Consider the following 22,269-nt stretch of genomic DNA (forward strand, 5'->3'; position numbering starts at 1 on the left):
TCACATGGTGGGCAGAACTGGCCTGGTAGGAAACGAAGAGGTGGGGTTTTCGCCGCTCCTTTTCCCCGGGGGAGCTGTGTGAGGTGCTCGGCTCCGGCCTTCTACCACAGGCAGCGCTATCTTTTTGTTTCCTGCCCTGCTGTTGTTGCAGACTCTGCGCAGCTCCACCGGGAGATAGTGCGGGACTTGCATCCAGTTCGATGCCAGGCTCCTCCTGCGTGATCGGATGTGGGCTGGAGACACGAAAAGAGGAGCCGCCCTTCTCGCAGCATTGCTTTCCGCAGCCACTTTGGCTGCTCTTAATACTCACATACTTGATTGAGCGCCTAATGATGTGCCGTGACATGCCAGGTACTGGGAATACAAAATGTAATGAGACAAGCTCTTGGACCTCAAGGTGTTTACGGTTTAGTTGGAGATAGTGCCAAATACTGGTACTTTAAAAAACTAGAGGAATGGATGAATGTGATGAGAACAGTGGCTGAAATAAGCCCTGAATTTTGTTGAAATGCCCAGGAAGGGCATTTGGGAAAGGAGAACAGGTGCACAGTTTAACTAGTTTTGGAGAAAGTGGCCATAGGGGGAGTGGGAAAATGCTGAAGCTACTTGAAGGTAGTGTCTAAACTAGTATTGGTAAAAATGAGCCAGTAGTGCTGCCGGTTCCAGGGATTGGGTTACTGGGAGGTAAGGGATGGGCAGGAGGGATAATAACGTTGCAAACGTGAAACAGAACTGGGTGTGTGTGTGTGTGTGTGTGTGTGAGAGAGAGAGAGAGAGAGAGAGAGAGAGAGAGAGAGAGAGTGAGTTACTTTGGGATTAAGGGAAAAGGAACTCAAGAGAAGGGACACTGAACCTGTTGCATGAAGAACCAATCAAAGTTTTCTAGCAGAATAGCAAGGATACAAGATTGGTGTTTTTAAAAAATCAACCTGGCAACATCACTCAGTCTTAACCCCCGCCCCCTTTTTGCTTGTCTCCAGGCTTTGCAAAAAGAATTTTGAGGATGACAATCCTGGAGGTATAATTACAGTGAGGATTACTAGGTATTAGGAAGATTAGAAAGAGGTGGCAAGGGCCTACAATGGGGAAATACGGATAGAGCAAAGAAGACAGAATAAGTATTTAGGAGGTGAAATCAGGATGACTTTGTGAATAATAGCATATGAGGTCTGAAAGAAAGGAAGGACTGGAGAATGTCTCCTGCATATCCAGCATAGGCCCCAAATAGAGATCCAAAGTAAGAAGAGAAGAGAGTGAAGGAGAGTATCATAGGAGATAGATCCGTTTGGAACTTGTTGCCTTGGAGATAGCTGTACATGAGGCCTCCACTTAACACCTCCCAGTCTCTCTTCAGTTCCAAAAGAGGAGCCCCCAGTCTAATGAAACTGTCTTGCCAAGATGACTAACAACTCTCATCTTCCCAACTACAGTGGTCAATTCTCTGTCCTCATCTCACTTGACTTCTCAGCATCCGTTGATGCAGTTGGCAGTCTCCTTCTTTGACACTACATTTGCCTTGTTTTCCTACTGGTCTACCGGGCTCTCATTTGCTGTTTCATTTGTCAGCTCCTCTTCTTCAGCTTGAGTTCTAAATTTTCGAGTGCTCCAAGACTCAGTCCTGGGCTCTCTTTCTCTCATCCAATCCCATAGCTTGAAAGATCATCACTATCTCTGTGCTGGTCATTAAGTAGCCATCACTGTGTATGGCTATTCAGCATTTGAAGTGTGGCTATCTAATTAAGATGTACTGTACCTGTAAAATACACACCAGATTTCCAAAACTTAGTATGAAAAAATATATATATCTTGTTAATTTTTATACTGATTACATGTTGAAATGATAACAGACATATATTAGGTCAAATAATACAATTTTACCTTCTTTTTTAATATGACTGCTAGAAAATTTTAAATTGTGTATGTTGTTTACACACATATATGTATACGGAGGGAGAGAGAGGAAATGTGGTAAAATGTTAACATTTAGGGGATCTTGGTTCCAGATATATGGAAATTCTTTGTATTAGTGTTACAAGTTTTCTGAGTCATATTACTGTATGACCTTTTACTAGTCAAGTAATTTGACTTACTTTATAATTATCAAGTGATGGAAAAATAAGAATGAGGGCATAGACACAGTTGGACTGACCAGCCGTTTTCATTGGTGTGGGGATGGCTGCAGTCTTCAGAGTAAAGTTAGCCCCACAGAAAGAAGAAAGGATAGAGTTTTCTCAAAATCTTAAGGTCCAGATTCAGCCTTCACATGCCTTTACTTCTTACCACTCCTCCAGCGGGCTGTGTGGTTCAGAATATTCCTCTTACCTCCATCTTATGTGGAAGCCAAGCTGGAAATCCCATAGTCCCTTTCAGTGCCTTCTTTCCCTCACAGTGAGTTTCTAATGTGGGACAAGAGTGAAGAGTGTCTAGTTCTGCTTGGGAGCCCAAAAGCAGTAATAAGTGAGCTTGATCTCTTAACCCCCCTGTTAAAGTATTTACAGCAAAAAGCAAAAGCAACACCATATACAAAGACTAAGAAAGGGATACAAAATCACATCAACTGCCGTATCAGCTTCATTATATTCTGTGTGGAAGATGTGTAAATGAAAGCTTTGGAAGTCTGGTAAAAAATAACTACATTGATTTAAACCATGGGACTAAGTAGCGTAAGATAAAATTGCTCTTATATTTTAGAGCTGAATTGGCAAAACTACTGGCCCAGATAATGGGGTGGCACCCACTAGGAGGTCTGGGGGAGCCTTGGCTAATTCATCTACTAATCATTCTTTAGCTGCTTCCTTTAGCTTTTTGGGTTTTTTTGTTGTTTTTTGGGGTATTTTTGGGCATTACCATTTATGGTCTGAGAATCTGTGTCTCCCACACATTTTGGTACCTGCCTTTGACTGTCTCCAGTGTAGAGAAAGCTCTTCCTCACCTTTCAACTCTGGGACTCAGGTATTGCTCTTTTTCATTCATTAACATTTCTCTCAGCAGTGGATTGCAAAGAAGTCCATTCCCAATATCTACTTCCTTTGCCCAGAATAAAAAAGTTGAAATGATGTTCTTCCTTAAGCATGATTTTAAAAGTTGATTGAAATAGAAATGATTTTTCAGTGAGAAAAGATATGCAGTATGTGACGTTGACTCATTGCACATTTCTGCACCTTAATTTTTCCATCAGTAAAAATCATATTTGTGCCCTGCATACTTTATTTGAATGTCAAGGTGACTGTGAGAATTTTAAGCATGTTAACGTCTTCATATGGAAAAAATATGAATGACAATGAACAGTAAATACTAATCTTAATGTTTTTTAGATACAGAGTCTTGCATTTAAAATAATTAAAGCCTAGGGGTGCCCGATGGCCCAGTCGATTAAGCCTCCCACTCTGGATTTTGGCTAAGGTCATGATCTCACAGTTGGTGAGATCAAGCCTCGCATCCAGCTCTGTGCTGGCAGCGTGGAGCCTGCTTGGGGTTCTTTCTCCCTCTCTCTCTGCCCCTCCTCCATTTGTGCACACATGTGCGCACGCTCTCTCTCTCTCAAAATAAATATTTTAAAAATAATAATAAAATCATAAAATAACCAAAGCCAAACAGTAGTCTTCATGGACCTGACCCTCTGTGGTCAAACTTTTTTAAAAGATCTGAAAGAATGCTTACATGCTCAATAAATAATGTTTTGGGGGTTTTTTTTGTTTTTTTTTAATTTTTTTTAATGTTTATTCATTTTTTGAGAGAGATACAGAGCGTGAGCAGGGGAGGGGCAGAGAGAGAGGAAGACACAGAATCCAAAGTGGGCTCCAGGCTCTGAGCTGTCAGCACAGAGCCCGACGCGGGGCTTGAACCCACGGACCGTGAGATCATGACCTGAGCCGAAGTCGGACACTTAACCGACTGAGCCACTCAGGCGCCCCAATAATGTTTTTTATCATACAGGAAAACACCTAGAAAGTGTTTAGATTTTATTACCTCCGATGGAATAATTCTGTTGTTTTCCTCATTTGTTTAGGCAAATTTGAGTCCTGAAAGAGCAGAATACATAATTCACTGGGGCTTCAACACAAATTAGTAAGTAAACAAAAATTAGATAGTAAATCGCTATCTTGAAAGAACTGGTTAAAAAAAAGGAGAGATTACAAAAGCTACCGTGTTAATATTTATGGCTATTCCACTGAATGAATATATTTATTACAAATATAAAAATTATAGAAATATTGGAAATATATGAGGCAATATGACAAAACAATAATAAAGAGAAATGCAATAAAGAATAACAAGATAAGAGGAAAAGATAAGAAATTAATAACAACAAAACCAGCCCCGTGGAAAAACAGCATTAGAAAGTAAAGATGAGCATGCCCCTAAAGAAGCACAAGAGATTTCTTACTGGGAAAATTAGAAAATGGAAAGGAGAGAGCTCTTACACTAAGAGGTCAGAGCCACTGACCCTCAGATCCCAGTGTGACTGTTAGAGCTGCATGTGCATGGGTGTGAAGTGTTAAGAGTAAATATATGTTTCTATTCACATGAAGACCCTCAATTGGGTACATTCTTATTATGTTTTGAAAACTAATTAAAGAGAAGGGACTTCCCCTTAAGAAATGAAATTCGTAAGTATGTCAGGATGAAGAGGAGAAAGGCTGGCATATTGGGAACACAGATAGGTACCATGCCCAAGATGAGAGACCATCCCAAATTTCCCTAAATTTCTAATGCCAATGACTACATTTATCCCCTACAGACTTCAATTTTTAATAAAAATATGTCTATCTTACTGTAATTGCCTTTAATCTATGTATGTATTCCTCTTTCAACCTATTTCTACGTTCTCCTCTTTCTGTATGTTTCCAGCTATGCATCCATCCATATGCCTACATCTTCCTATACATTTGTCTATCTATTTATCTACCATGGTTATGGAAGTCTGTTTTATAGACTAATTGCAAAAATTAACTCACCGTATTTTTCCTCATAACAGGTGAAAGGGCTCAGGAAAGAATATGTAATATTAAATTTTATCATGGGAAAAACTCAAAAGAACCGGGGAAAATATACATACATACATACTAAGCAACAAAAACTTTGCACATAATTATGAATTACATATTGGAGAAGAGAAAGACAAAGAATGAGAAAATATTTTAAAAATTAAGCTATGGGAGGAATAGCCATAGGAAATGTATAAGGACCTTCCTTACACAGGTTGTGGATTTACTGTCTTCACCTAGTCTGTGATAATTTAAAGGTTTCCATTGCAGAGGTGCCTGGGTGGCTAAGTTGGTTAAGCATCTGACTTTGGCTCAGGTCATGATCTTGCATCGTGTTGGGTTCGAGCCACGCGTCGGGCTCTGTGCTGACAGCTCAGAGCCTGGAGCCTGCTTCAGATTCTGTGTCTCCCTCTCTCTCTGCCCCTCCCCCACTTACAATATGTCTCTCGCTCTCTCTCAAGAATAAATAAACATTAGGGGTGCCTGGGTGGCTTGGTCGGTTGGGCGTCCGACTTCGGCTCAGGTCACGATCTCACTGTCCGTGGGTTCGAGCCCCGTGTCGGGCTCTGTGCTGACAGCTCAGAGCCTGGAGCCTGTTTCGGATTCTGTGTCTCCCTCTCTCTGACCCTCCACTGTTCATGCTCTGTCTCTCTCTGTCTCAAAAATAAATATTTTAAAAAATGTATTAAAAAAATGAATAAACATTAAAAAAAAGTTTTTTTTAAAGAAAAATGTTTCCATTTCAACTCGCACAATGTGAAGTTTTGCCGGTAGATGGCGCAGGAGAGACATCTCAAGCTGGAAGGATTTAGCCAGCACTTGGCATGTGCTTGTTTCAGGGCTTGGTGTGTGCATAGCCTCTCCAGCACCTGGCTCCTGCAGCGCAGGTAAAAATATCCAGGAACCTACAGCTTAATAGAACAAATCTATAAAATTATTACTGTAACAAAAGTATACAACAAAGATACCTCTGAAATTTAAAGAGGAAAAAGAAAAAAAGGATGAGTAAAAATTAACCAGCCTGTTAGAAGAATAATAAGGACATATGAGCATACCAGTACAGAAGCAGGGAAGATTTTATAATTTGGGAGGTAATAAGGTCTTCTCTACTCTAGGGTTGAAATTTAAATCAACACACACCTATGTCAAAGAGATCATTGTAAAATCTTAGAATGAACAAACTTACTAGACACTGGGCCATCTGCTGTCATCTATTCAAGTGTGATTTGTCTGTGAATACTGCAACATTGGCAGAGTCCATGTGTGGTTCAATTCATACATCTAAGCCTAAACACACTTTTATTATCTGTTTCAGATCCCTATGTATGTATGTATGTATGTATGTATGTATGTATGTATGTATCTCTTTCTTGAGAGAAGTGATCTCCATCAAAAAGAATGAAATCGTCCCATTTGTAGTGACATGAATGGAGCTACGGTGTATTATGCTAAGCAAAATAAGTCAGAGAAAGACAAATACCTTATCATTCCTCTCATGTGGAATTTAAGAAACAAAACAGATGAACAAATGGGAAGGAAAAAAGGGAAGAAAACCATAAGAGACTCAACTATAGAGAACACAAATTGAGGGTTGATGGGAGGGGATGGGCTAAATGAGCAATGGATATTAAGGAGGCCACTTGTGATAATGAGCAGTAGGTGTTATGCGTAAGTGATGAATCACTAAATTCTACTCCTGAAACCAATATTATACTGTACGTTAACTAACTAGAATTTAAATAAAAATATGGGGGAAAATCACAATAAGAGAGAGAGAGAGCAAGAAAGTGACCTGCCACATATAGAGTACATTAGTGAATATGTCAGGAGGGCTGGCCCATGGAAGGCAAAGACAGGTATACCTGTGTTAAAATGCCTTCCTCATCCATCTCTACCATTCCTGATTCACCACAAATTTCTACTACTAAAAATTTAAATTATACCTGGGTTAGGTCAAAAAACAGCATTGATACTGATGTCAATTGGTAAAAGTTGTTCCTGTCTAACCACATGTCCTGAAAAGTCCTCCATATCAGTTCTTATAAGATCTTACTTATTCTTTTTTTATAGCTGCATAACACTGTATTGTATATACGTACTGTAGTTTATTCAACCACTATTCTGTATTTGTTATTTACTAAGCTTTCAACGTTTTGCAATTACAAATCATGTTACAATGAATAATCTTGTGCGTATGTGTTTTCATATTGTTGGAAGTGTGTGTTGGAAGTCTGTGTTCAGGCTAACATGCAATTGTTGATCAAAGGATAAGTGTATATATAGTTTTGTTAGATATTCAAAATTTCCCTTTAGAGGGGTTGTAACATTTTGTGTTGTGAAAATATGTGTTTTCCCACAGCCTAACCAAGGGAGTATACTGTCAAGCTTTTGAATTTTTGCCTATCTGGTTCAGTGTATGCAACATAAGACTTATAAAAATAACATGAATAAATGTATACGGTAGTAGATATAAATTCTTAAAGGCAGAAATCATTTGCTTTTGGATTGGCGTATTCAGCTATTTAGAGCATCTGTCTCCCAATGTTCTTTCTTTGTTGCTCATCAGAGGTAAGCTGTCTCTCACAGCCACTAATGCTGTTTGGCCAGTGGGGGTCACTGTAGTGCTACTTTAAAGGATAGATTCTGGTACAGCCCTCTCAGTTCAGGTATCTTAGGACAGTAACTCTAAAACTCCACTGCATGTATTCACTACATAAACTAGGCAAGAGTTTCCAAGGGATAAGTCTTTAAAAAAAAAAACCCAAGACTTATATGCTTAGCAGGAAAAAGCTTTCTGAAGAGCTAAAGAAAAATAATTTAGCATGTTCTGATTAAACTGTGTGGTAAGTTTTGATCTAATAACTAAAATTAGCTAAATTAAAAACAAAATTCATGGGCAATGAGAACTAAACCATGATCGTGTGGCTCATTAATACATATAAATATTAACAGATTTGAGGGTTTTGTCCTTGATGAAATGACCTCTACAGGTCCAGAAAAACTAGAGGGGACCTTACCTTCACTCAGCAGACTCCTCTCCAGCCGAACACAATGGGTTTTTCACTTAGAACAGTCTCCAAACATGAAATGCAAATTTCTTAGCTCTTGCACTCCCTCTGCTAACACTGCCTTCATAAAATTGATCTTGATGTCAATTCCTAAAGCATTTATGCATTAAGAAAATTGGCAAGGATGATCTTAAGGACCAGAGAATCCTTGCATTACTTGGTGGACTGAGAGAAGAGAGAAATCTTAGCAAATCTAGAATGTTAAACTATAGATTTTGAATATTCATTACTTCAAAAAGCAGGTAATTTTCAAACCAAAAAGAAAAGATATAAGTTCACAGATTAGAGCTGTTATCAGGCATATTTGTTATCAAAATTAATCACATGTCATATAGATTGTATTTTTAAATAGATACTTTATCAGCAGAGTCCCACCAGAAAAATGAGAGCATAGGACTAGAGGATATATCAAAAAAGTTCTAAGAGTCTTAATAAAGATCGCCAAAGATGAGTTGAGAATAGCCAAACTCCCCATCCTAAAATAAGCACAATATTCAGTAAACAGAACCACGATCAATAAAACTGGCAACATGATACACACTGAGTTCTAATACCAACAGTTAAATCTCTTATAACCTTCAGCCAAGCATGCCTAAGAAATCATCTCCATTCTCAATTTCTCTGCACTGTGGAAGTTCTGCCACACGCTGTCACCTGCTGGCTTAGTACCATTTGGGTGTTACAGCCTGTGTTCCAGTTGCCACACAGTCCTGAGTTCCTGCTTATGCTCTTATTCCAAGGTCACCTGAAGTGCAGTTTTCAAAAAGGAATTCCCAGGAGTGTCCTCTTCCTTCCACTGTGCTTGCTGAATGTCTGTTGCTCATCATACATGACCACAGGAGTGGCTCATCTCCTTGTCTGTGTGTGGCCCTGTGGCTTCTGTGTGTGTCTAATTTGAGAATTCTAAGTTTTCTGGCCATGGCCTCTATGTTCTCCCCACAAGCAGTTATAGAAGGAGGAGTTTCTGCTCTGTAAATGTTGAGCCATTTTTTTAAAGGGAAGATTAAATTGTATAGGTGGTAGAAGATGACAGTGAGCTTAGAAGAGTTACCATTTTATTACCTTCCGTTTCTTGAACAAGAATTTCACTAAGTCTACCTAGCAACCTTGAATTTAGGAGTTGAACTGCTAAATCATTCACAACTGTTTGAGAGGAATAGTATTTTACATAGAACTCTTGAAATTTTTCAGAAGCTGAAATTGAAAACCAGCTGAGTTCCTGAAGAATCTATTGCCTTTCTAGTCCGAATGCATTTCAATGAGCAGGTTGAAGCAATCTAGGCATTCCAGTTTTTCTAATAAATACGCATATGCCAACTATTTATACATACATAAAAATATTAGGTGCTTACTGTGTTCCAGGAAGTTTTAAGCACTTTACTGGTATTTTCTGACATAATCCTCACAACAACCCTATGAGATAGGTACTTTTAATATCTTCATATTATAAATGATGAATTTCTAGTAATCATAAGGAAAATGCAAATTAAACTCATCATGAGATAACATTTTACCCCTGTCAGAATGACTAAATCCAAAACCCCAAGAAATAACAAATGTTGGTGAAGATGTGGGGGGGGGCAGAAAGGAAGCCTCAGGCACTGTTGGTGGGGATGCAAACTGGTGTAGCCACTGTGGAAAACAGTATGGAATTTCCCCAAAAAATTAAAAATAGAATTACCAGGGGAGCCTGGGAGGCTCAGTTGGTCAAAAGTCTGATTCTGGATTTCAGCTCAGGTCATGATCTCATGGTTCATGAGATTGAACCCCATATCGGGCTCTGCACTGAGAGTACAGAGCCTGCTTGGGATTCTCTCCCGCCCTCTCTCACTCACTCTATTCTTCCCACTCGTGCTTGTGGTCTCGCTAAATTAAACAAACAAACTTTTTAAAAAATTAAAAATAAATAAAAATAGAATTCTCATATGATCCATTAATTCCTCTATTTACCCAAAGAAAATGAAAACACTAATTTGAAAAGATATATGCACCCCTATGTTTACTGCAGCATTATTTACAATAGCCAGAATAGGAAAGCAACCCAAGTGTCCATCCACAGATAGACGGATGAAGAAGTAGTATGTATATTATATACTACTATATATAATACTATATATAGTATATGCTACTATATATACTACTATATATAATATATATACACAAGGAATATTATTCATCCATCAAAAAGAATGAAATCTTGCCATTTGCAACAACGTGGTTGGACCAAGAGAGTATAATGCTAAATGAAATAAGTCAGAAAAAGACAAATACCATATGATTTCGTTCAATTTAAGAAACAAAACAAATGAACAAAGTTTTCAAAAGAGACCAAAAAAAAAAAAAAAAACAGACTCTTAAATGCAGAGAAGCTGGTGGTTGCCAGAGGGGAGGTGAGTGGAGGGATGGATGAAATAGATAAAGGGGTACACTTTAAATAGATTAAGAATGCACTTATCTTGATGAGCCCTGAGCAATATATTGAATTGTTGAATCATTATATTGTACACCTGAAACTAATATAACATTGTGTTAATTATACTCAAAAAAAGAATTTAAATAAATGATGTATTTCTGGCTATGTAAGTAATAAAAGGTAGAATGAGGAAACTAAGTAATCCAGAGTTTCTGGGAAATGTAGGGACTCTACCAAGAGCAGGCAAGATGGATCAGCCCAGTGGACCTACACCACAATACCCAGATAAAAGAGTATCCCTGAGTATGTGGCCTAATGGAGGAGCCTATGTTCTGAGGACAGAAAGCCAGAGGTTCATGCTAGGTGCCCCTTCTATGGGAAATGTAGGGACTCTACCAAGAGCAGGCAAGATGGATCAGCCCAGTGGACCTACACCACAATACCCAGATAAAAGAGTATCCCTGAGTATGTGGCCTAATGGAGGAGCCTATGTTCTGAGGACAGAAAGCCAGAGGTTCATGCTAGGTGCCCCTTCTATGGGAGAAGAAGCCTCCTATTGACCCTACTAATTAGCCTGGGCTAGTAAAGAGGTAAAACAAAAGAAACAGGAAACCCTAGCAGGACTTCCTATGACCAGGACTTGAAAGCAGAGAGGGGAGAATAGAGACCTTATTTCTGTCTTCTATGGATAAGGCAAACTCTCCCTTATGTTCTCACTATACTGGGCCAGATTGCAGCTTCTAAAGGACTCTCCTGGGAGGCAAAGCCTCCCTCATGGGAATAAGGTACAAGAAACTCATCCTAGGGAAAGCAATGGGCCACATGTCAAATAACTGGGCAGTAGTCTTACGTTCGTGTTCGATTTCATGCCTTTTAGGGGCTGTGGGAGAAGTGTCCCATCATATTCTCCACAAAAGTATACAGTTTCCATACATGCAAATCCAACCTCCAACTGCAGCTCTTTGCTTCAGGGCTGGTTATGGACACCAGAGCCCACTGGGCCTGTGCAAAGGGTGGACTGGAAATTCCAGGCAATTAATACCAGTTCTTTAGTTGGGTGATAAATATCACATCCTTCTTGCCACTTGAGTGGATAACTCTGAAGTACATCTTCTACACTTGTTCCAAAATTCCCCAGAAGAATTTTGCTCTGATTGCCCATTCTAGTAATATATGATAATATATCCTTTTAAGGGCCATCATTTCTTCCCTTCTTAGTGTCTTCTGGGATCACCTCCTGTGTTGAGGGTCTCCAAGACCACCCTTCTCAGGTTCAGTAATTCTCTAGGAGGATTCACACAGCTCAGTATATGGTCGTACTTATGGTTATGATTTAACGCAGCTAAAGGACAAAAAGCAAAAAAAAGGTGCATGAAATAAAGCCCAGAGGAAACAAGCTTCCAAAATGTCTCCTCCAGTAAATCACACAGGATGTGCTTTATTCCCACAGCAACAAATTGTGACAGTGTGTTTGAAAAGCTGTCTACCAGGGAAGCTCATTAGAGACTCCATGCCCAAAGTCTTTAACAAAAGTTGATCATATAGACACCCTCTGCTTGCTATGTGCCCAAATCCCAGACTCCCAGAAGGAAAGGTGTTTAGCACAAATCACATTGTTTGCATGCAACTTAGGCACAGTGAGCCATTTACCAGGGTTTTGGGAACCGTCTCAAAATCCAAGTTCCCTGATGCCAGCCAAGGGCCAACTTTGCAAGCAGAATAGCAGTCTTAGGCCTGGTGTGTTAATGCTTTTATCCACATAAAGTGAACCCTGATACAAAGATCTGAGGACAAGAGATATCCCAAGTAAATTTCTTGTCCTCAGATCTTTGTGTCAGGGTTCACTTAATCCATACTAATGCTGGAGTATGCTCCTCCTCTGAGATTACTGGGCAGTAATCATGTCGTAAACTCAATATATTTGATTTTGAAAGTTACTAATGTGTCACTCTTTTTAAAAATTCTTTGGATTCATATATAATAATAATATACAAACCAAAAAGAACTGAAAATGTAGTATAATGGATAGATCTCTATTCTGGGAGTAGGGATCTTGACTTTAGTCCTTTCATATCTCACATAAGGATTGGCTAACATCAATGGATTTCAGTTTGTTGCCACCAAAGACCCCTTGTTAATTCCTGTTTTCATTCATTTGGGCTGCTATAACAAAATGCCATAGATGAAGTAGCTAAAAATTATGGAAATTCATTTCTTACAATTCTGGAAGCTGGCAAATCCAAGATCAAGGTGCCAGCAGATTTGGTGTTGGGTTAGAGTCCACCTCATGGTTCTTTTCACTGTGGCCTTACACGGCAGAAAGGGCAAGTGAGCCCTCATGGTTATCTTTTGTAAAGATACTGCTCCCATTCGTGGGGGTTCTGCCATCCTGATCTGAGCACCTCCCAAAGGCTCTCCCTCCTGATATCATCACATTAGGGACTAGATTTCAACACAAGAATTTTAGAGGGAAAGCAAACAACCTACAGAAATCCTCTCCCACAGTAAACCTCATATTTCTTTGATTTTTTCTAAAAAATTGTAATTACCTTTATTGAGGTATAATTTATGTTCAATAAAATTTATCCCTTGTCAATGTGCAAATCAATGATTCATGATAAATTTATACAATTATGTGATCACCATCCCAATCAAGACAAAATAGACATCTCCCCAAAAAGTTTCTTCATGATCCATTACAGTCAATCTTTTCCTCTACCCTAGCCCAAATACTAGACATTGACTGATCTGGTTTCCTTCTTTATAGTTTACCTCTTCTAAATTTTCATGTAAATGGTATCATAAAATATGTAGTCTTTTTTGTCTATCTTCTTTCACTTGGCATAAGTCATCTAAGATTCACCCATATTGTTGCGAGCACCAGTAGTTTACTCCTTTTTATTGCCGAGCAGTATTCCACTGAATGAATATAGAATGGTCTGTTTATCCATTCACCTGTTGATGAACACTTGAGTTCCTTCCAGTTTGTGCTGTTGTGAATAAAATTGCTAAATTCTTGGAAAAAACTTAGTAAAAACATGTTTTTATTTTTCTTGAGTAAATCCTATGAGTAGGATTGCTGAGTTGTATGGTAAGTATATATGTAATTTTTTAAGAAGTGCAGGACTACTATGCAAACTAGCTGTGTCTTTTGCATTTCCAGCAGAAATGTATGAGAAATCCACATCCTCTTGGACACTGTATATTGTCAGGTGTTTTTCTTTTAGTTTTAGCCATTCTAATAGATGTGTAGTAATAGCTCATGGTGATTTTACTATATATTTTCTTGATGGTCATTGATATTAATTAAACAACTTTTCATGTGTTTATTTGACATGCATATAACTTCTTTGGTGAAGTATCTGTTCAAATCTTTTCCCCATTTTTAAAAATTGAGTTGTTTGTCTTCCCAATATTTAGTTGTAAGAGTTCTTTACTTATTTAGGATATAAGTCCTTTAATCAGATTATATTTTGTAAATGTTTCCCAGTCTGTAGCTTGCATTTTCATTTTCTTAATGAAGGCCTTTAAAATAGCTTTATTAAAATATAACTCACATGTCCTACAATTTACCATTTAAAGTATATAAATCAGTGGATTTTAGTGTATTCACAAAGTTGTGCAACCATCAGCACGATCGAATTTTAGAATATTTCAACACTCCAAAAAAATACCTAGTACTCATTAGCATTCACTCTCCCATTTCCCCTTACTGATCCCACATTACCCCCACCCCAGGGCTCTGTAATCCCTAGTCTATTTTCTGTATCTCTGGATTTGCCTATTTGGAACATTGCATACAAGTGGAATCATGTAATATGTAATATGTTGTGATTAGCTCCTTTCATTTTGTAAACTGTTTTCAAGTTTCATCCATGTTGTAGCATGTATCAGTACTTCATTCCTTTGAATTGCCAATAATAATCCATTGCGTGAACATATTACATTTTCTTTATCCACTCATCAGTTTATGGACATTGGGTTGTTTCCGCTTTTTGACTATTATGAATAAGCCTGCTATGAGCATTCTTATACAAGTTTTTGTGGACATATATTTTCACTTATCACTAGTAATATATAAGGGTTCTAATTTCTCCACATCCTTGCCAATACTTGTTATTATCTTGTCTTTTTTATTTTAAGTCATCTTAGTGGGCATGAAGTCATACTACTTTGCTTTACATTTCCTAATGGCAAATGAAATTGAGCACCTTTTCATGTGCTGATTAGACCTCATACATCTTCTTTGGAGAAATGTCTTTTCAGAGCCTTTTCCCATTTTTAATTGGATTATCTTTTTATTATTGAGCTGTAAAAGTTCTTTATATATTCTGGCTATAAAACCCTTATCAGATATATGCTCTGCAAATATTTCCTCTCATTCTGTAGGTTTTACTCATACTTTTTGCAGAACAAAACTTTTAAGTTTTGATGAAATTCAATTTATAAACTTTTTCTCTTTTCTCTTAAAGTTTTGGTATCATATCTAAGAAACCATTACCTAACACAAGGTGACAGAAATTTACTTTCTTCTATGAGTTATAATTTTACTCCTTACATTTATGTGTTTGATCTATTTTGAATTAATTTTTGTGTGTGATACAAGGAAGGATCATAACTTAATTTTTTTTGCATTTTTTATATGTAGCTTATCTAGCACCATTTGTTGAAGATCATTTTCCCCCCATTGAATTGTCAAAAATCAATTGATCATAAATGTAAGGGTTTATTTTTGGACTATAAATTCTATTTCAATGATATGCATTTCTATCTTTCTGCCAATACTATACTCTTTGTAGTAAATTTTGAAATCAGGAAGTGTGACTCCTCTAGTTTGGTTCTTTTTCAAGATTGTATTAGCTGTTCTGGGTCTATTGTATCTCTGTATGAATTTTAGTATCAACTTGTCAGTGTCTGTAAAGCAAACAAACAAACCAAAAAAGCCATCTGGGATTTTTAGTAGTGGTTGCACTGAATCTGTAGATCAATTTGAGGAATACTGCCATCTTAACAATATTGTCTTCTGATCCATGATTATGGGATATCTTTCTATTCATTTTGATTGTATTTAATTTTTTCCACGTTTTTTACTTTTGAGTGTACAAATCTTGTACTCTTGTTAAATGTATTTCTTACTATTCTATTATTTTTGATGATATTAGAATTGTTTTCTTCATTTCATTTTCAGATTGTTTCTGATGTATATAAGTATAATTGATTTTTATATATAGAACCGATATTTTATCCTGAAGCCTTGCTGAACTCATTTGCTAGTTCTAGTGTGTATTACTGGATTACTTAAGATTTACTATACACAAGATCATGTCATCTGCAAATAGAGATCATTTTACTTCTTCCTTCCTGATCTGAATGCCTTTTATTTTTCATGCCTAATTGCCCTGGCTATAACCTCCAGTAAAATGTTGAATAGAAGTGGGAAGAGCAGACATCCTTGTCTTGTTTTACCATTAAGTATAATGTTGGCTGTAGGATTTTTTTTGGTAGATGTCCTTTATCATGTGAAGAAATTTACTTCTTTTCCTGGTTGTTGTGTTTTTATCATGTTTTATCATGTTTTGTCATGAAAGGATACTAATTTTGTCAAATTTTTCTGTGTCTATTGAGAGAATCATGTGATTTTTACCCTTCATCCAATTGATAGAGTATATTACATTAATCAAATTTCATAAATTAAACTAACCTTGAATTCTTAGAATAAATCCCATATGTACATGATTTATAATTATTTCTATATGTTTGTGGATTCAGGTTACTAGTGTTTTTTTGAAGATTTTTGCCTCTGTATTCATAAAAGATATGGGTCTATAGTTATCTAGTGATGTCTTTGTCTGTTTTTGGTATCAGGGTAATCCTGGCCTCATAGAATGAATTGGAAAATATTCCATCCTTTTTTATTTGAAAGTTTGTGAAGGATAGTTATTAACTCTTTAAATGTTTGGTAGAATTCACCATTGAAGCCATTTGGGCCTAGGCTTTCCTTTGTGAAAAGTTTATTTATTTACTCAATGTTTATTTATTTTGAGAGAGGGAGAGAAACAGAGTGTGAGCAGGAAAGAGGCAGAGAGAGAGGGAGACACAATCCAAAGCAGGCTCCAGGCCCTGAGCTGTCAGTACAGAACCCGATGCAAGTCTTGAACTCACAAGCCATGAGATCATGACCTGAGCCAAAGTGGGACACTTAACTGACTGAGCCACCCAGGCACCCCTGTGGGAAGTTTTAAAATTACTAAGCTTTGGGGCACCTGGGTGGCTCAGTCAGTTAAGTGTCTGACTTCTGCTCAGGTCATGATCTCACCGTTCATGGGTTTGAGCCCCGCGTCGGGCTCTGTGCTGACAGCTCAGAGCCTGGAGCCTGCTTCCGATTCTGTGCCTCCCTTTCTCTCTGCCCCTCCCCTGCTTGTGCTCTGTCTCTCTCTCTCTCTCTCTCTCTCTCTCTCTCTCTCTCTCTCTCTTTCTCTCAAAAATAAATAAACATTAAAATTTTTTTTTAATTACTAAGCTTTTATTTATTGTTAGTCTATTCAGATTTTCTCTGTTGAGTTAGTTTCAGTAGTTTGGGTCTTTCTAGGAATTTTTCCATTTTATCTCTCTAATTTGTTGGCATGCAGTTTTTTAAGGTATCCTCTTATATTTCTTCCTATTTCTTCTGCATGTAGCTGTCCACTTTTCCCAAACCATTTGTTGAAGAGGCTGTCTTTTTCCCATTGGATATTCTTTCCTACTTAGTTAAAGATTAATTGCCCATATAATAATTTATTTCTGGGCTCTCTATTCTGCTGTGTTGATGTTGTGCCGGTACCATACTGTTTTGATTACTATAGCTTTGAGTTTTTTTAATGCTTGGAAAGTTGTAATAGTTTAATCTATCAGCAAATGCCATCATTCCCAAAAACAAAAACCATACTCTTTAATTATTAGTGTTAAAGCAGTTCATATTTAAAATCACATATTTACAGAATTCAGTCTTTTGTGACTGATTATTGTGTCATGTAGATGAGATATGCCCTTGATAATTTGCTACAGTACATAATGAAATACATTTTTCTATTAAAAAGAGATCATTTCAATCTTTTTGGTTCACATTGCCTTTTTAAATCAAGATATAGTTATTATTGATAAAACAATGTTAACTTATTAACAAAAAAGTATTTTCATTGATTGAGTGAAGAAAACTATATGCACCATGATAGTCTGAAAACCTGGAGGGTCTACTTAAAGCACTCAAAGCCTATGAAGCTGAAGAACCTATATTGAAAAAAAAAATAGTCACACTTGGGATTTGTGTTTCTTTGGACAGCAGGTAGTTGAGTCTTCTTTTTTTGTTGTTGTTCCATTTAAATATATACCAATATATTTTAGTATGTAATTTACATATGAACACAATGTAATAACTATTTTGTTAATGGCGATGATCACTGCAGCTTTGTAATATAACTTGAAGTCTGGAATTATGATACCACCAGTTTTGTTTTTCTTTTTCAAGATTTCTTTGGCTGTTCGGGATCTTTTGTGGTTACATACAAATTTTAGGATTGTTTATTCTACTTCTGTGAAAAATTCCGTTGGTATTTTGATAGATTGTATTATATGTGTAGATTGCTTTGGGTAATGGAGACATTTTAACAACATTTGTTCTTCCAACCCATGAGCATGAAATGTCTTTCCATTTCTTTGTGTCCTCTTGAATTTCTTTCATCAGTGATTTATAGTTTTCAGAGTACAAGTCTTTCACCTCTGGTTAGGTTTATTCCCAGGTATTTTATTATTTTTGGTACAATTATAAATGGGATTATTTTCTTAATTTCACTTTCTGCTGCTTCATTATCAATGTGTAGGAATGCAACAGACTTCTGTACATTGATTTTTGTATCCTGCAGCTGAATTCATTTATTAGTTCTAGCAGATTTTTGGTGGAGTCTTTAGGATTTTCTGTATATAGTACCATGTCATCCGCAAATAATGAAAGTTTTACTTCTTCCTTACTGATTTAGATGCCTTTTATTTCTTTTTGTTGTCTAATTGTTGTGGCCAGGACATACAGTACTACATTGAGTAAAAATGGTGAGAATGGACATCCATGTGTTGTTCCTGACCTTAGAGGAAAAACTCTCAGTTTTCCCCCACTGAGTATGATATTAGCTGTGGGCTTTTCATATAAGGACTTTATTATGTTGAGGTCCATTCCCTCTAAACCTACTTTGTTGGGGAGTTTTATCATGAATGGATGTTGTACTTTGTCAAATGCTTTTTCTGTATTTACTGAAATAATCATATGTTTTAATCCTTTCTCTTATTGACGTGTTGTATCACATTGACTGATTTCATATAAGCTTTTACATATTGTATTATGTTTTTTATTTATTTCAAAGAACTTTCTAATTTCCCTTGTGATTTCTTCTTTGACCTGTTAGTTATTTAGGAATATGTTGTTTAACTTACACATATTTGTGAATTTCCCAACTCTCCTTCTGTTATTGATTTCTAATTTTATTCCATTGTGCTTAGAAAACATGCTAGGTATGACCTAAATCTTTTTAAATTTACTGACACTTTCTTCGTGGCCTACTATATAATATATCCTGGGGAATGCACCATATGCACTTGAGAAGGAAGTGTATTCTGCTGTTGTTGGGGGGAGTGTTCTAGAGATACCGAGATCTAGTTGATTTACATTATTGTTCAAGTCTTTTATGTCATTCTTGATTTTCTGCCTAATTCTTCTATCCATTATTGAAAGAAAGGTATTAAAGTCTCCAACTATAATTATTGAATTGTTTATTTCTCCCCTCCTCACATGGCCTTTTCAGAAGTCTCATCGTCTATATTCTAAGATTATATGTATTTTTAATTTTGATGAATCCCAGTTAATCTATTTTTTTTCTTTTATGCTTTCTGCTTTTCTGTATCTTATCTAAGACATCTTGCCCTTACTCAGGATCACAAAACGTTTCTCCTCTTATTTCTTTTCGTAAGTTTTACCATCTTAGCCTCTATATTTAGATCTATCTGGGTTATTTCTAGTTAACTTTTATATGTGGAGTGAGATAAGGGCCAAGGTTCTTTTTTTTTTTTTCCTTTTTATACATCCAATTGGTCCAGTATTATTTATTGGAAATATAATCCTTTCCCCATTGAATTACCCTAGTACATTTGTAAACAATTAATTTGGACATATATACATGGGTCTACATCTGGACTATCTATTGTATTCCATTTATCTGTAAGTCTATCCTTATTCTAAAACCATTCCATCTTGACTAATGAAGCTTTTTTGTACATCCTAGAATTAGGAGCATAAATTCTACAGATTTATTCTCCTTTTTCAAAATGTTTTGGCTATTCTGTATCCTTTGATATTCCACATATATTTTAGAATCAGCTCATTAAATTATACAAAGGATGCCTATGTTATAAGAATACCATAAAATTCAAACTAAAATTACAGGAAGGAGGGATATAAAATCATTTACCTGGAATCAGTCCTTCACCCTTTTTGTAAGAGTCTGTAAAGACTGACTAATACTGCAGAATCATAGAAGTATTGTAGTGTAGTGGTGGGGTGGAATCTGAAGCCCTTGTTTGGGACTCAGTTCTGCTACATTCATCATTTAAAATCCCTGAATCTTGGGGGCGCCTGGGTGGCGCAATCGGTTAAGCGTCCGACTTCAGCCAGGTCACGATCTCGCGGTCCGTGAGTTTGAGCCCCGCGTCGGGCTCTGGGCTGATGGCTCAGAGCCTGGAGCCTGTTTCCGATTCTGTGTCTCCCTCTCTCTCTGCCCCTCCCCCGTTCATGCTCTGTCTCTCTCTGTCCCAAAAATAAATAAACGTTGAAAAAAAAAATTTTTTAAATCCCTGAATCTTGGGGCACCTAGATGGCTCAGTCAGTTAAGTGTCCGACTCTTGATTTCGGCTATCATCATGATCTCACGGTTGTGAGATAGAGCCCCACATCAGGCTCCATGCTGGGCATGGAACTTGCTTAAGGTTCTCTCTCTCCCTCCCTGTCTGTGCCTCCCCAGCTTGTACACACACTCTGTGAAAGAAAGAAACAAAGAAAAAGGAAAAGAAAAAAAAATTTTTAACAAAATCTCTGAGTCTTGATTTCTCCTGGACAGAATCAATAATTTTATCCATTCTTTTTTTTTTTTTCTTTATGAAAGAGAGAGGAAGAAAGAGAATCCCAAGCAGACTCCATGCTGTCAGTGCAGAGCCCAACACTGGGCTCCTTCCCACAAACCATGAGATCATGATCTGAGCTGAAATCAAGAGCAGGATGCCCAACCAACAGCCACCCAGGCACCCTCCATTCTTTTCTGATTATGCAAACTATACCAAAATTCAGTAGTTTAAGCAATAACCAATTTATACTATAGAGAGAAATACTTTGTAACTGGGGAAGACTTGTGAAAACATAAGAGATTATTACTACTGATATTTTTTTTAATCCAGGGCACCTGGGTGGCTTAATCAGTTAAGCATCCAACTTCAGCTCAGGTCATGATCTCGTGGTTCGTGGGCTTGAGCCCTGCATCAGGCTCTGTGCTGACAGCTCAGAGCCTGGAGCCTGCTCCAAATATGTGTATCCCTCTCTCTCTGCCTACCCGCCCCCCCCCCCCCCCGCTTGCACTCTGTCTCTCTCTCTCTGTTAAAAATAAATAAAACATTAAAAAAAATTTAATCCAGACGAATTTAATTTTTTCTAATTCTAGCCTATCAACTTGGAAAGGAGTAAAATAACATCTAACACAACGCAGTATGAAACGTTCTGAGCTAACATATTCCTGACCATTGTCTAACCAGCAATATCCCATGTACACTCACCAGAGAAAAAAGGGGGCATAAATCCCCCTGTCCCCTCTCTCCAGAAAAGACAAACTGTGACAGGTCAGTACCGCTGGGAGGAAGAATATAAAAAAAGAAGATGTCAACGCAAGATGACACAAGAAAATAGAGACAAGGAGAAATGTAGCTCATTCATTCTTTTCCCCAAAAGAACTGTGGCTGTCATGCTTCCCACACCTTGTCAAATACTCCTGTGTGGCTCAAGGATGATCCAGGTTCTAGCCTGTCCCTACAACTAACTTCTACATCACCTTGGACAAGTCAACTTCACCTCTTTAGGCTTCAATTTCCTTATTTTTTTCCAAGCTTAATTATGGTTTGGCTAACTATATATATTTAGGTATACAATGTGATGTTTTGAATTTGGTGTATATTGTGAACGTATTAATACGATTGATCTAATTAACTGTCACTTCACGTAGTTTTCGTTTTGTGTGTGTGTGGTGAGAACATTTGAAATCTACTCTTTTAGCAAATGTCAAGTATACAGTACATTATTATTAACTATAGTCACCATGCTGTACGTTAGGTCTTCAGAACTTACTCATCTTAGAACTGAAAGTTTGTACCCTTTGGTCAATATCTCCCATTTTCTCCCACCCCCACCCCAGCCTCTAATAACCACACTTCTACTCTGTTATTGTAAGTTCCACTTTTTTTTTAATTCCACATATAAGTGAGATCACGCTTATCTAGCTTATTTAGCTTAGCATAATGTCATCCAGGCTTATCCATCTAGTTGCAAATGGCAGGATTTTCTTCTTTTGTAAGGCTGAATGGTATTTCATAGGTACTATGGTATCTCATAGTACTAAACAAACACATAAGAAAAAGTCTAAAGGATGAGTGGCTCAGTCAGTTAAGCGTCCGATTCTTGGTTTCAGCTCGGGTCATGATCTCACAGCTTTGGGTGTTCAAGCCCTGCATCAGGCTCTGC

At 37.3% G+C, this 22,269-nt stretch overlaps 1 long non-coding RNA gene across 1 annotated transcript; it reads left to right on the forward strand.

The window, feature by feature from the left end:
- Positions 1–8: 8 nt before the first annotated feature.
- Positions 9–4,774, forward strand: LOC111562281. Its single transcript, XR_002745383.2, has 2 exons — positions 9–351; positions 4,010–4,774. It is a non-coding gene; the product is annotated as an uncharacterized LOC111562281 (long non-coding RNA).
- The last annotated feature ends 17,495 nt before the right edge of the window (positions 4,775–22,269 follow it).

Source organism: Felis catus, chromosome C2, assembly GCF_018350175.1.
Source record: "Felis catus isolate Fca126 chromosome C2, F.catus_Fca126_mat1.0, whole genome shotgun sequence".
Lineage (NCBI taxonomy): Eukaryota > Metazoa > Chordata > Mammalia > Carnivora > Felidae > Felis > Felis catus.